This window comes from Crocuta crocuta, unplaced genomic scaffold (genome assembly GCF_008692635.1).
Source record: "Crocuta crocuta isolate KB4526 unplaced genomic scaffold, BGI_CrCroc_1.0 scaffold345, whole genome shotgun sequence".
Lineage (NCBI taxonomy): Eukaryota > Metazoa > Chordata > Mammalia > Carnivora > Hyaenidae > Crocuta > Crocuta crocuta.
This window is the reverse complement of record NW_027527574.1, coordinates 2,667,545-2,682,545: the sequence shown is the minus strand read 5'-3', so window position 1 is coordinate 2,682,545 and position 15,001 is coordinate 2,667,545. Positions and strand designations below refer to the sequence as shown.

The 15,001-nt window shown below is 35.1% G+C and overlaps 1 protein-coding gene across 2 annotated transcripts in view; it reads left to right on the top strand.

Moving 5' to 3' along the window:
* The window catches only part of IQCM (IQ motif containing M), a 503,262-nt gene that overhangs the window by 265,923 nt on the left and 222,338 nt on the right, over positions 1-15,001 (top strand). The gene's annotated exons all lie outside the window — the stretch shown is intronic.

The following is a 15,001-nucleotide window of genomic DNA, read 5'->3' as shown; positions in this document are numbered from 1 at the left end:
GCAGAATTTTATGAGATAGTATAAGTATTCCAACATCATAATCAAAGCATTAAAGAGCTTTGTGTTTTTGTTTTTGTTTTTCTGGAATTCCGTTTGATCCTGAGTCCCATTAATTCCCCCACTGAAGTGAAAACTTTCAAAGGAATTAGAGTAATTTTCAGCCCTTGACAGTCAAGTGAGTTTTGCTTATCTCACCCAGTCCACTTTTTTAATTTTAGTTTTATTTTAGAGAGTGAGAAAGGTGGGGAGCAGGGGAGAGGGACAGAGGGAAAGAGAGAGCTAATATTAATCAGGTTTCACACTCTGTGTGGAGTGTGACATGGGGTCTCTGTCTTATGACCATGGGATCATGACCTGAACTGAAATCAACAGTCAAACAGTCAACCAACTGAACCACCCTGGTGCCCCTCACCCAGTCCACTTTTTTTTTTTTTTTTTTAAGTTTATCTATTTTGAGAGAGAGTGTGAGCAGGGGAGGGACAGAGAGAGAGGGAGTGAGAGAATCCCACGAAGGCTTCATGCTGTCAGCACAGAGCCAAGCATGGGGCTCAACCCCACAAAAAACGAGATTATAACCTGAGCTGAAACAAAGAGCTGGACGCTCAACTATCTGAGCCACCCAGGAGCCTCACCCAGTTCACTTTTTCAGTCACCTTTAGGAACATACATTTTCTGACAGTTTTGAATCAAGATTAAAAAAATAGTATTGAATCACTATATTGTACACCTGAAACTAATATTACACTGTATATTTAAGTGGAATTTAAATAAAAACTGAAAAAAGATTATTAAAAAAAACTGAAAAAAATCTGCTTAGTAAGGCACCATGATGTTCCCAGGATGTGAAGTTTATCATGCTCTGTATATTATAAATGGTACTGAAATGCAAGTTTATGATTCAGATCTGTAGAACCACACTTCTCCTGGGAAACTGCCAGTTTGGCAACATAGAAGCCAATTGTTAATGCTAAAGGCTTGTTTCCTTAAGGTTTACCTCTAAAGCTGTGATAAGCTCATGAGTTTCATTTGATATTTCAATTTCCAAAATTTTAAATTCTGTGACTGTTTCCATGTTGAAATCCACATGGTAATACTGTTTTGTAGCTGAATGTTCTTATGAGTCACATTGGTCTGTTATGCAAGGATGTGTTGATAGAATAAGCTTCTTTCAGGGAATGGTTTTTCAGGCATTTTAACATAAATACCTCATATTTCTACCATAAAGATGTTGGGTTTCTAGTCTTTCAAAGTATTCTTTCCAATAATTCCTTATCTACCAATGCTAGTGCTAATATATTATATATATATATTATATAATNAGGTGTATTTTTGGCATGATGAGTAACCAGACATCTTTTTATCTGATGCTCCTTGGTGGTTTATATATAAAGGACTTAACTTTCATACGCATCCTTGTATGCACTTGTAGCCTTTTGAGGTAAAAACAAGTACACACATGTAAGCACATTTACATAGTGTATGTATTACAGTTCGTAATTCCCATCAGCACTAATAATTACCCAAAAAAGGCAGATATCAGAACTTTCTCTTTCTCTTTATTCTTTGTGGAGTTTAATTCATAGTACTAATCAGAGAAGACAAAATTGACTCTATACCTACAATTTATTGTGTATATTTTCTAGCATAGAGATTTTCACTTAATGTTAAACAATCTCTTAAACTAATGGCTCTTAACCAAGGTCTCATAACCTTCTCATGCATTTAAATAAGTTGAAAAGTGATTTCCAAATAATTTGATTCTAAAAAAGTTAATGTACCCCAATTTTTAAAGTAAGAAAGAAATTTGAATGGATTAGAAATAATCCCTGTAGCATCACTGTAACTCACTGGAATCCTAAAGACTTTGTTGAGAGAGAAAGAATAGAGTTAAGACTGGTGTGTTGGGAACTGCACCCGAGGTCAGCCCTTGTGCATGGGCCATGCAGGTGAACCTCACCGCTGGGCAGGTGTAGCCAGAAATAAAATAACAACCCTTGCCTTGTATTAATGGCCCATATCAGCTGACTAATTTCAGTACGTCAGTCTTCATCTGCTTACTTTGCTCTTGGAAAAAAAATTCTGATTATTGTAGAGTGAAGGGTAGTACTGCTTTTCAGTAATGAGATGGTTGCCTATGTAAGTACTGTAAACTCTTTGCTTGTGCCATACTTTGGTTTTCTGTAGCTACCCAGAGCCAATCATTGGTAGAAACGCTCCTAATACCATGCTCTCCATGATGTTTTTGGTTGAAGTGAATGACAAAGAGGCCCATCACCAACTACCACATTCCAAACTTGTTATTCTGCAGATAATAACTAGCTCCCTAACTGTAACATTTGCAGGACTGACACATTTATTGTAACTTGAGGACTTTTGTTCTGTTTACTTCCAGCTCTCTGTGTTCCTTCAGTTTTCTGGAGGTGCTTGCAGATAGCAGTCTTGAGCATAACCCAGGCTCTCATTTTCTTTAATTTTCTTTCTTTTTTTAAAATATTTATTTATTTTTGAGAGACAAAGAGACAGAGCATGAGCAGAGGAAGGGCAAAGAGAGGAGACATGGAATCTGAATCAGGCTCCAGGCTCTGAGCTGTCAGCCCAGGGCCTGACATGGGGCTCGAACTCACAGACTAAGAGATCATGACCCAAGCTGAAGCCGGACGCTCAACTGACTGAGCCACCCAGGCACCCCCTTTAATTTTCATTTCTAATGGCCATATTCCTATAGCAACTTACTTCCTTGGTTCTAACTGGATTTTGTCATTCCTAGGAACTGCAAGCCTCTGATACCTGTTTTTTAAGCCTCCTTCTCCCTGACCACCTCTCACATCTTTCTGGCTCTCCTCTCCCTTCAATAAATCTGCAGCGCATGGGGACATTCAATCCATTTATTTTACTGTTTTTATAATATAGTAAAGACTCCTTGGGGTCTTTCACTTTCCCCCTTACTTAGTTTTGATTCGTTCCATTGTACCTCCCACACACTGTTAACATGAAGATAAGAGCTATAATATGAGGCCAACAAGCCTTTTATTAGGGATAAAAGAATTGCAATTAGAGGGCACAGCGTTAGGTAGAAACCCAAATAGTGTTTCACTTGTAGAATGAAAGCAAGGGGGTTTTTATGAGGAAAAAGAAGGGAGTGATAACACGCGTTGAAGAATGGAAAGAAAAAAATTTCAATAGATGGTAACAAGCTAGGCTACTCTGGGTTATACATTGATTGACTGCTGATTCTATCTTCAGAAAGTTCACAACCATCAGTCCTGTGATCAATATGGCTGTTCTCCTACTGAGTTCTTGGTCAATTGCTTGCCCTTTTGCCTAGTCCAAAGGTTACGGCTCAGTTCAAACAAAGGCAGGTAAGACAGTTTCTCTGCAATGGCCACTCCAGCTCTATTTAAAATGGCTCCAGTCATGTCAGCTTTTCACAATACATACTAACTTCCTTACTCTCCCCAGACTTAATTTCCAAAAGGCTGAATCTGATAGAGCAAAGCCTCTGTATATTTCAAGAAGATGAACATGGCATGGCTGGAGAAAAACACAACCATGTTGATTTATTTCACTTTAAATTTCTCATCATAAATGTCAAGTGGACCCTTAGAACTGCCAGGCAATTTTATTCCTTTTTTTTTTTGAGTTAATTCAATTTCTTCTTCCAGCTTAATATTTCACATAATTCAGTCCTTCTCAAACTTTTAACACCTCCATCTTCCCCCTCCTTGCTGATGACTTCTCTCTAATGAAAATGATGTAGCAGACACAATTAGAAAAGATTGTTATCTTCTTACCTCTACATCTATCATTTTCTTTTTAATACATATTATCAAGTAATTTAGACCTATAAAAAACCACTGACATGTAACAAATACTATTCAGCTAGTGGGCTAATGATATATGTATCAATATGGATAAATATTTTTCAAAAAATAATGAGTCAAAAAGATACATAATTTATATAAAAATTTTAGGCTTTCAACATGATCTTTTATATTGCTTAAGAGTACATAGATTTGCAAAAATATAAAGACATGAGAGAGGTAAGGGAAAATCATAGATTTGGAGTCATGATTAATTCTTTTTTTCCCCCTTCACCGCAGAAGAAACAGCTTCATTAGGGGTCTAAGCATGACAGGGAGCCCCAGTCAGTCACAGAGAAGAGAGGTCAATATTGGTACAGGACAAGCGTCCAGCACTACAGAAATCTCCTCTCAAAAACTAAATGTGAATCTGAAACTTCCATCTTAATATCGTAACAGAAATGCTGCTGAGTTTAGCCCATGTAAGACTTCCGGAAGCTCCAGGTTAAATAATGGTGGGGTGGTTTTTTTTGTTTTTTGTTTTTTGTTTTGGTGTTGTTTTGTTTTGTTTTGTTTGCATAAAAGGGAAGTCTCCAGCACAGCTGAATCAGGGCTATATACAAGGTTATGGGTAGAGATGGAAGAAATAGATAAAAGGATGAAGGGAATGCTCTTCTCACTCACACTAGGTCACCTCAGTGTGCAGGTGAGAGGAGCCATTATCTTTCTGGAGGGAGGGAAAGAGTAAGAATACAATTGAGAAGGATTACATAAAGGACCTGCATTTTATTTTCAGTTTTTAGTGGGAGTAAGGTATTATTATTTTCTTTTTCCTTTTAAATAACTATTTATCCCAGCATGCTTTATTGATTCTTTTATCAAATCAGTACTCCAAGAGAGTACTGATTTGCAATACTGCTTCTAACATATATCAAATTCTTTCTAAATCTGGGTCTGTTTCTGGATTTTCGTTTCTTCTTTTTTTCTTGGTATATTCCTGTACCAATTATCACAGTCAGTTTAGCTTTATAATGAGTCACCAGACCTGACAGGGTCTTTTTTTGTCGTGGACCTTCTTGGACATTTTCACTTCTATATAAATGTGGGAGTTAGTCTTTCTAGTTGCATTAAAAATGCAGTTAATATCCAAACAGTTTGTAGAAAAATTAACTTTTGGATATTAAATCTTTTTGCTTATGTGTAGGTTATTTTTTAAGGTTTTTAAAATTTTTAAACTTTATGTTTTAATTATATATTTTATGTCTTATGTTTTTAATAGTTTTCTTCATTTTTCCCTAAAGGTCTTATACATTTTTATTGGACCTCTTTCTTTTTTGTTTTATTTTATATTTTTATATTAAGAACAATTAACATGAGATCTCCCCACTTGACAATTTTTTATAGTGCACAGTACAGTATTGTTGACTATAAGTACGATGTGCAGCAGATCCATAGAGCTTATTCATTTTGCTTAATGGACTTATTTCTAAGTATCATATGTTTTATTGCTATAGAATATGAAGGAAGATTAACCTTTCCTGTAATGTTTCAGTTGGGTACTGGGTACGCATGCTTATTTTTGTTGTTGTTGTTACTTCTTTTTATATGTCTGAAATACTTAAAAATAAAAATATCAAAATTTTCCAGTTCATTTCTATCACATGTAGAATAAACTTCAAATACCTAAAAAAGGATACATTTTTTACCTTTCTGACCTCAATTCCTACGCGTCTCCTTTTTGCTTACTCTATTCCAGTCAGGCTGAGGACTTTGTGTTTTTGAATATATTAAATTCTTTACACTCACTATTTCTTCTATTTAGAACTTTCTTTTCCTTTTGGATCACTTTGTAAGAGTTTGACTCATACCCTTTCTCAAATATAATTTTCTGAGAAAGACCTTTCTTGATTTTCCTTTCTGAAATATCTCACTTTCCTCTCATTGTCTTCTGCCCTCTATCCTCCTCTGTTTCTTTGATATTTATTTTCTACATATTTGATGTATTTATATTCAAACATATGTTTGTTTATTTGTTAACTGTCTGTCTTCTCTATTTGCCTGTTGATTTCCAATGTGGCTGTGATCTTATCTTTCTTGTTCACTGCTTTGATCCAGCTCATAGGATAGACCTTTGTATATATACAGAGAGAGATGATGTCACCAGCCACAGCAGAATGAAGGATTTATGCCAGTTCTAAGGAAAGAGATGCAAAAGGAAAATCTTTCCTACTTTACTCTAATATTATTAGAGTAGGAAAAAATGGACAAAGTATCATCTGCCTGTACAGCCCTAGAGATAATAAAAAGTAGATTCAGTCACCTTATCTCATGTCTTGGGGCCAAGAGGGAACATTACTCTTCAGAAAAAGTCTGCTCCCCTCAGAATTTTCCAAAGCTTTTTACCAGCAAGCCTGTGGAGAACATATAGGCTTGCCCATGTAATAAGCTTTTATTCATGATTATTCTCTTTGGCTTGTTGGGGGATATAATTTAAAGCACAGGGGCACCTCTTATAGATTTATTGCAAATGTGTTACTTTGTAGGAATATAGGATGGTCTGGGGTCATACCAGCACCAGATTTGTTTACCAGGCTTTAAAATGACATCTTGTTGCTCTTGTTTTTATTTAGTTTGTATGTTGTTTTTAAGGCTTTTAAGGTGAAACATTTATTTGATGCATCCCAAGGCCATATCTGTTGAGACATATTCAAATTGTTTTTTGCAATGGTCTGGTGAACTTAGGACACACTTGCATAGCCAGCCAAGTATGAGTCACCCAACAAAAGGGAAAGTTAGGAGGAGATTAAATCTGATTAGGATTCAAATACATGAGGTGATAAAGGAGCTGCCTCTGCTGCCAGGCAAAGCTACTCTCTATGTGGCCAACAATGAGCCTTCAGTGACCAGTTATGTTAATCAGACACCTGCTATAAACAATATGTTCATAGGAAAGTTAATAAACAGTACCAGGCCAACGTCTGTTATGAGTCAGCAAAAATGGACTGTTTAATCAGAGCAAATGTTTAAATATTAAAAGGGAGCATTATTCTTATTGTTAAAATAAAAATCAAAATGATAGCTGGTATGCAGTCTCCTTTGTGGGGCCTAGTTTGTTGTTGCTGCATATAATGAATTTTAAAAACTGGTAGCTGCCAGCTAATATCCAGGAAATTATTATTTGTAGCAGTTTCTGAAGACAAATGCATTGAAGTTAAAAATATAGATTTAGTTCACCAATACATCTAGTGTCTTAATCAGCTCAGGCTGCCATAACAAAATACCATAGACTGGGTGGCTTAAACAGCAGACATTTATTTTTCCTGCTTCTATAGATAGAGACTGGGAAGCCCAAGATCAAAGTGCTAGCAGATTCAGTTCTTAGTGACGGCCCTCTTTCTGGCTTCAAGATGGCTACCTTCTCACTATATTCTCACAAGGCGGTGAGAAGAATCTTTGGTGTGTCTCTTTTTACAAGGGCACTAATTCTGTCATGAAGCTCTGCCCTTATGTTCTTATCTAAACCTAATTATCTCCAAAGGTCCCATTTTCTAATACTATAACATTGGGGGTTAGGAGTTCAACATATGAATTTGGAGTGCACAAATTCAGTTTATAACAATAGAGGAACACATATTACATATAAAGCAACACATCTACAGGTTCATAAATTTAATCACTTTGCATCCTTTCTTGTTTCTGTTCTGGGCAAAGGACTCAACTATTAAATCCACTTTGGTTACTGTGGCCAACTCATGCTTAGTCTTAGCAATACTTGATGGGAGTGAAGTCCTACTTGATGAGAGTAATAATCATGGTCTTTTTATAGAAAATTGATCTGGTGATTCCCTTCTCAGATTGGTATCTCTATTATAATTTAGTTCTTGCTGAGAACATAATTACAAGTCATATAGGAAAGTACTTTGAGGGGCGCCTGGGTGGCTTAGTCGGTTAAGCGTCCGACTTTCGCTTAGGTCATGATCTTGCGGTTTGTGGGTTCGAGCCCCGCGTCGGGCTCTGTGCTGACTGCCAGCTCAGAGCCTAGAGCCTGTTTCAGTCTGTGACTCCCTCTCTCTCTGACCCTCCCCTGCTCACGCTGTCTCTCTCTCTCTCTTAGAAATAAATAAAAAACATTAAAAAAAAAAAAAAAGGAAAGTACTTTGAAATGAAACTAGAAGTCTCCTTGCTTTGCCAGTCTGTAAATGTCTTACAACTAAACGTATGTGTAATTACTTTTTCTGAGAGGTTATAAAAATAAATAATAGATTTGATTACTTGTAAATATTTATAACAAATTATTTCCTTAAAACAGATATACATTTCATCAGTAAACAAAATGTGTAGAAAAAAACAAACAGAAGTGTAGCAGAATGATTATTTTTTGTTCTGAACATTAATCCTTCATAGTCACAGTTTATATATTTAAGATATTACCATAAAATATATATTTTCATAGAATTTCCTAGTTCCAATGTTTATAAATGTGTAAAATGTCAAAAACAATATCAAGTTATTAAAGTTCTGTTTAGAACATTCTACCAGCAGCATTATTTAATTATTTATAAATTAAACATGGATTAGTCCCTCATTACCCAGAGAAGTAGCTTTCATTTTGTGTGACTACGCTTCTCAACTTTGATGAGGAGTCATTTTTTCACATTTGTGTAGCTCTTTGAACTTTTTCACAGTGAAGAAAAAAACATTTTTATGTAATATATTCTTGCCATATATGTTATAATTATTTTCCAGTCATTTAATTCTGATACTTTATCTTATCTTGTATAATACAAAAATTTTATATTGCTATCAATGTATATTTTTATGTCTTTTTTCTTGGTTAGAAAAGTATTTTAAACTCTAAGTTATACATAAAACCTACTAAAATTTTCTTCTAAAATTATTATATTTTACATATCTTTAATTATCCAGAATTTACATCTGGATATGATGTGAGTAGGGGTTCGACTCTCTTCCAAATGGATATCTGCTTTTATCAACGTCATTTACTAAGTTAATTATCTCTGGACCACTGAATGAAAATACTTTTCTCTACATTAAGTTCCTATATATACTTAGATTTAATTAGAGACATTTATGCTTAACTGGATTAACTGACTGAACCACCCAGACACTCTCTTTTTCATTATTATTAGCTTTTATCTTTAATAATTTTCTTTTAGTTATTTTATCATTTTAAAACACTTGAAGATGAAGATCAGGGGTGCCTGGTGGCTCACCTGGTTGGTTAAGTGTTTGACTCTTGATTTTGGCTCAGGTCATGATCTCATGATTTGGGAGTTAAATTCCCGAATCAGGCTCTGTGCTAACGGTGTGGAGCCTGCTTGGGATTCTCTCTCTCCCTCTCTGTCTTTGCCACCCCTTCACTCATGCTTTCTCTCTCTCAAAATAAATAAACATTAAAAAAATTGAAGATAAAATTGATAATAAGATAAGTATTAAATTTCTTCATTTGTAGTCATTTCCTCTTAACAATGAAGTAATACAAAGCTATAAATTAGATCTTATCTTAATTGTTTTGATTTGAAGTATTCCCTTTTTGCTTTTTATAGGCACTGGGTAATTTCAGTCCCTTTATTTTAATTTTTCTTTAACAAGGTATAACTTCTACACTCTAAAGTGCACAAATCTTAAGCATACCCCTAAATGAATTTTACATATATATACATGCATACATATAATCTGTTTAACTGCCACCTAGATCAACATACGGAACATTTACATCACCTCAAGAAAGTTCCCCTGTGCCCATTCACATCACTATACCAATTCTAGGAGATAACTACCAGATTGATTTGCATCACTAGAGACAAGTTTTATATTTTTGTATAAATGGAATCATCTAGCATGTACTCTTTGTTTCTGACTTTCTTCACTTCTAACGTCTGTAGGAATCACCTATGTCCTATATAAAAGTATTTCATTCTTTTTTGTTGTTTGGAACTCCACTGTATGAATGTATCATGATTTGTTTATTCATTCTTTTATTGCTGGCAGTTTGATTTATTTTCTATTTAAGGTTATTATACACAAACTGTTATGAACATGTACATATTTCCGGTAAACATGGATTCATTTCTTTAGAGTATGTACTTAAGGAATGGGATAATTTGATTGATTCAAAAGCTACTTTAGAAGTATGTTATTAATTTTTAATTCATTAATACTTTAATCAATCTGTATATTTTTAATTTCCAATGTAATTGGATTATATTCAGAGGATATGTAAAATATAAACTTTTTAAAATATTTTATTTGGAAATAAGGCAAAATTTATATCCAAGTTGGTTTAGTTTTTTAAACACAATTTTGTTATGGCTTTGGCAATTATTTTTGTCTTCTGGATCTATCTGGTTCTGAAAGTGCACAGTTTCTGTATGTATAGGTCTGATTCTGCATTTTGTTTTCTATTAATTATTTTATAATTCTAATAGATTTTGCCTTATATATTGAGCAGCCATATTGTCTGGGCATAGACATTTTTGATACTTATATTTTCTCATATGTCTTGTCCTTTGCCATTCCATTTCTTTTTTCCTATTTTTTAATCAAGCCACTTTTTTCTTTCTATTTCTCAACTGAAAAATTTTACTTTATTTTCAGTATTGTTCCATCACTTGAAATTCTGTTTTTTAAATAACCATATAACTGGATTTTGTGTTTTCAGTTAATTAAGTCCAGTTTATTATATATCTTTGTTTTTTCCCCCTTTTTCCTATTATTTCAATCAAGTCACTTTTTTTCTTTTTATCTCTTAACTGAAAATTGTTTACTACAATGTTTCATTCAATTTTAGTGACTCTTTTTCTTAATCACAATCCAACAGAACAAAGTACTATTTCTACTCACTCTTTTCAATCTAGAATGCTTTTACTCTGCTCTTTTCCCAATTCTCTAGTTCTACAGAGATATTTAACTATTTTTACTTCCACATTATTTGATTTGTCCCTGCAGAATTAATATTTCTTTTCCAAGATTCTTATTTAGTACTTATTTTATGAATGATCTCAGTCTCTTTCTTATTGTCCATTTTGATTTAAATCTTTCTATCTGTGTATCCATCCATCCATTCAGCAATATAAATGTACATATGTAGTTATTATTTACCATTCTCTACTCTCATCTTCATCTTCCTCTGTCTTGTGGCTTTTCTTCTAATTAATATTTTGTTGGTTATTATCCTCAGATGGAAAACATGGGGAATGTGGCCTCATTATTTTTGCACTTCCAAAATATACTTTTTTCTTACAAGTGAACAATCCTTTGATTTTATATAAATGTATTGAATTATATTCCTTTTTTTGGCAATTAGAAGATTTTATGGTACTTTTTAAAACTTTCTATGTTGATGAGAAGTCCAATGCCTGGCTGATTTTTTTTTCCTTTTTAACTAATTGCATTTACAGTTTTAATTAGAATTCTGGAACTTGGTAAGTCTTTTCTACCTATAGAGTCAAATCTGGATTAATTCAGGCAAAAAAAAATTTTTTTTACTTGATTGATTAGCCTTCCCTCTCTTCCTCCCTCTCCTTACTTCTTATAAAACTTCTGTTTACATGTTATACTTCTTGGGTCTGTTGTCATGTTGTTTATATTTTCTCTGGAGATATTGAGAAATTCACTATTCCCCCTCCTCACTATGTCTTGAATTCATTTCATCCACTATCTTCTAGGCTACTAAATCAAACTTTAGTAGTAATTATGCTCTTTTTCAATTTACAAACTTAATTATTAAAATAGAGAATTGTATTTTTATTGTTATGGAAAGACTTTTTAAAAAAAATTTCTAATTGTACTTACATTTCTTTACCTTATTTTATTTAAGTGGTTTTCTGCTTCCATCAGCAATTGTGTTCTTGTTAGGAGCCATTTATTCTGGGTGTTCTATTTCTTCTTCTTCTATCTGGCTCTTGGGTTCATGAAGTATAAAGTTATATTTCTTTGCTTATATTTAGTTCTTGGTGGCCAGGGGCAGCTGCTGGTTACCTGAGGTTGTGAGAGTCTCTATAATGTTGAGAGGAGCAGGTCTCTGCCCTATCGTTTGTCAAGGACTGGCTGGCACGTTGTCAGTAGCTTGCAAGGCACCAGGAAGAACTCCAAGAACCCTGTCTGCTTCCTGGTGACTTAACAGTAAAGGCTCTCTCAGCATCTAGTGTCAGAATCACTGTACTCACTCATTTGCTCCCCTGTACACTTCCAGTGAAAGGGAGACTCGTATTTGCTCTCTGGGATAGGCAGTCCTTTGTTTCCAAGGCTCTTATCACTGCTGGTCCCGTCTCTCAGAGTAAGGGGTGGTATTCTGATCCTTGTCCCAGGACTCACTACCTTAGCCTCCAATGTTTTTTACAGCCCAGAGAAACTCAGGGAACCCCTTGTGTCACTGAGACATTCCAAGTCCCTCCAGTCTGGAGAGTAAAGCCAGTGCTTCAATCAGTTTGACTGGAGTGGCAGAGAAGGGTGGCTGTTATGAGTCCAAAGGGTCAATATAACCTAATTGATGTATTCAAGTAGTACCCTCATCTCCCAAATTAGAAAATGGAGTCATTGAAATTCAGTTGTTGTCTCAGTCACACCTAGTTAATCTAATGAAGACTTTTATGTTGTTGAGTTACAGATATTTAAATAATAGCTTATCCTTAAAAATGTTAATGAAATCATTGTCTAAAGGGTCAACTGAGTTTGATACTCTGCAACTCAATGACATATGAATGCATTTTGACCTAAAACCTCTGACTCTTTCTGAGGGAGGCTGAAAGATTCATATATTTAAGTAGAATTAAATAATTACAAAAAGTAGAATAAAGTTTTCTTTCTGTTTCTTAGATAGAAATTGAGTTATTCTGTATAGAACTTGTGAGTATCGTGAGGTAATTATTTGCATGGTAGCACAATGAGTGAGAGGAAAAGTTTTTGTCTTGGTTTTTACCTTCCTTCCTTCTTTTCTCCCTCCCTTCCTTCCATTTCCTGTTTTCCTCCTCATTCTTTTCTTCCTCTTCTTTTAAAATATATAGGTGCTAAGAAACATGGCAAAGAGGAAAATTGAGATGACGGATTATTCACTGGCACTTCTTGCTTTCTAACTAATAGATGGATTTGAGGTCTAGTGTAAGGAAGCGATATGCCCATAAACAAAAAGAACTGTGTATGATTAACCTGGTGACACTTTGGGTCAAAACTAACTCTTATGGGTCCATGTAAGAAAATGCAACAGCCCAGAGTGAGTTAGTGAGCCAGTCTGCCCTTGGCATTGCTTCCTCCCAGAGTGAAAGGAAATTTGGGACCCTGCAACCTTATAGTAGCTAGACCAGCAGGGAGTTGCTATGCCCAGTAGAGCAACAGGAAAGGTTGGGACTCTTGAGAAAGTAGTGTTTATGTGGGGACGTGTTGGTGCTAAGTAGCTGATGGGCATCAGGCTCTCAGTGAGGAGGCAGGATGGAAAAGCATGGATACGTTGTGTCTATATGCAAGTGACATATATTTTGGAGACTCTGATATAACTGAGGGAGTCTGTGGAAATCATGATGTCTTAGAATCCTATAGATAGAAAATGAAGAACAATTAGGATTTGTGCCTTAAAGCTAATTAAACTATTTATTCTCTTAGGTTCATGACACCTGGAACGTTCAAATTACATTTCTGTACATGAGGGGAAAAAAGCCTTTTGAGATTTAACTGATCTGCCTACTACTCTGAGCAGTACTTTCTTCATTTTTGTTTCCCTCCTCAGCACTGCGGAAGTAACAGTCTATAAATTGTTTCCTCTGCTGATGTTCTGGGCTCCAACCTTTGGAGAATGATATCCTCTGAGCCCACTGATGTAAGATAAATCTCTTGCCTTTCAAGATATCCAAGTACTGCTTACTTCTTCTGCCGGGTGATCCGGACCAGATTTGTAACAGTAGAAAACTAATCACAAATTTGTATAATACTTTCTCTGTGTTGTAGACAGCATCAAGTTGCCCTTACTCACTTTTACTGGATTCAGGAAGGTGATTTCTACCTAGCAAAAGAACAGTAATGCCTGGTAAATGATCTCTTTTGCTGTTTGACAAGAAATCATATCATAGGAATTTAACGTCATCTCTCTGCTATCTGCTCTAGATCAAATAATGCGATCTATTGTCTGTTATTTATTGTATGGTTGATGTGTCCTGAACAAGGAAGCTTAATTGAGGTATTCTCTGTTTCCTTTACTTATTTTTCCCTAAATGCGGAACTCCCCAAGAGTTTTTCTTTACTTACTTCCTACACTTTTCCCCAGTGTTTATCTTAGGTGACCTCATTACCTCCTTTCTCAAGTTTCATTGTCATTTATATGTTAAAGACTTCCAAGGAGTGCCTGGGTGACTCAGTGGGTTAGGCATCAGACTCTTTGTTTTGGCTTAGGTCATGATCTCATGGCTACTATGTGGGTACAAGCCCCTCATCAGACTCTATGCTGGCAATGTGGAGCCTGCTTGGGAGTCTCTCTCTGCCCCTCCTATACTTGTGCTGTCTCAGTCTCTCTCAAAATAAATAAATTAACTTAAAATGAAAAGACTTTTCTCTCTCTCTCTCTTTCTCTTTCTCTCCGCCCCCACCCTCCCTCCATTCCTCTTTCTCTCTGGCCTAACTTCTAGGCTGAGCTCTTTTCTCAAATTTCCAGTATTCTATGCGTCATTTCCATTTCAATATCCACGGGAACCTAAAATCTGTTGTTATTCTTTCCACTTGTTTCATACCATCCAATCAGTTTTTGTGTTCTCTTGATTCTTTTTTTCATGGTATCTCTGACTTCCTTTCCTTCCTTTCTTTTTCTTTATTTATACCTTATATCTGACCCATATAGCTTAAGAATATGGTCCTGAGACAGTACATTAAATGTTCTTTTTTTTTTTTTTTTGACATAAAATGTATTGCTTTGTTCAAAACGTATTGTCTCTTTTCTGAGAAGCTTGAGTCATACCAGAATATTCCTACATTCCATGGAGACCTAATTCAAAGGAACTTAGTAATGACATTTGAGGCAGATGATGGTGAGTAGAAGACCCATTTCCTGGTCTCCCTCATCTACTTAGTTTGTACTAAGTTAGCAGAGATCTACTCTAATTTTAAGGTAATTTATCACTTTTAAACTTGTTAGTTATTTACTCCCTACAAGCTCCGTGGTAAGAATAGACTTACCTACATACTTGATACTGAATTTG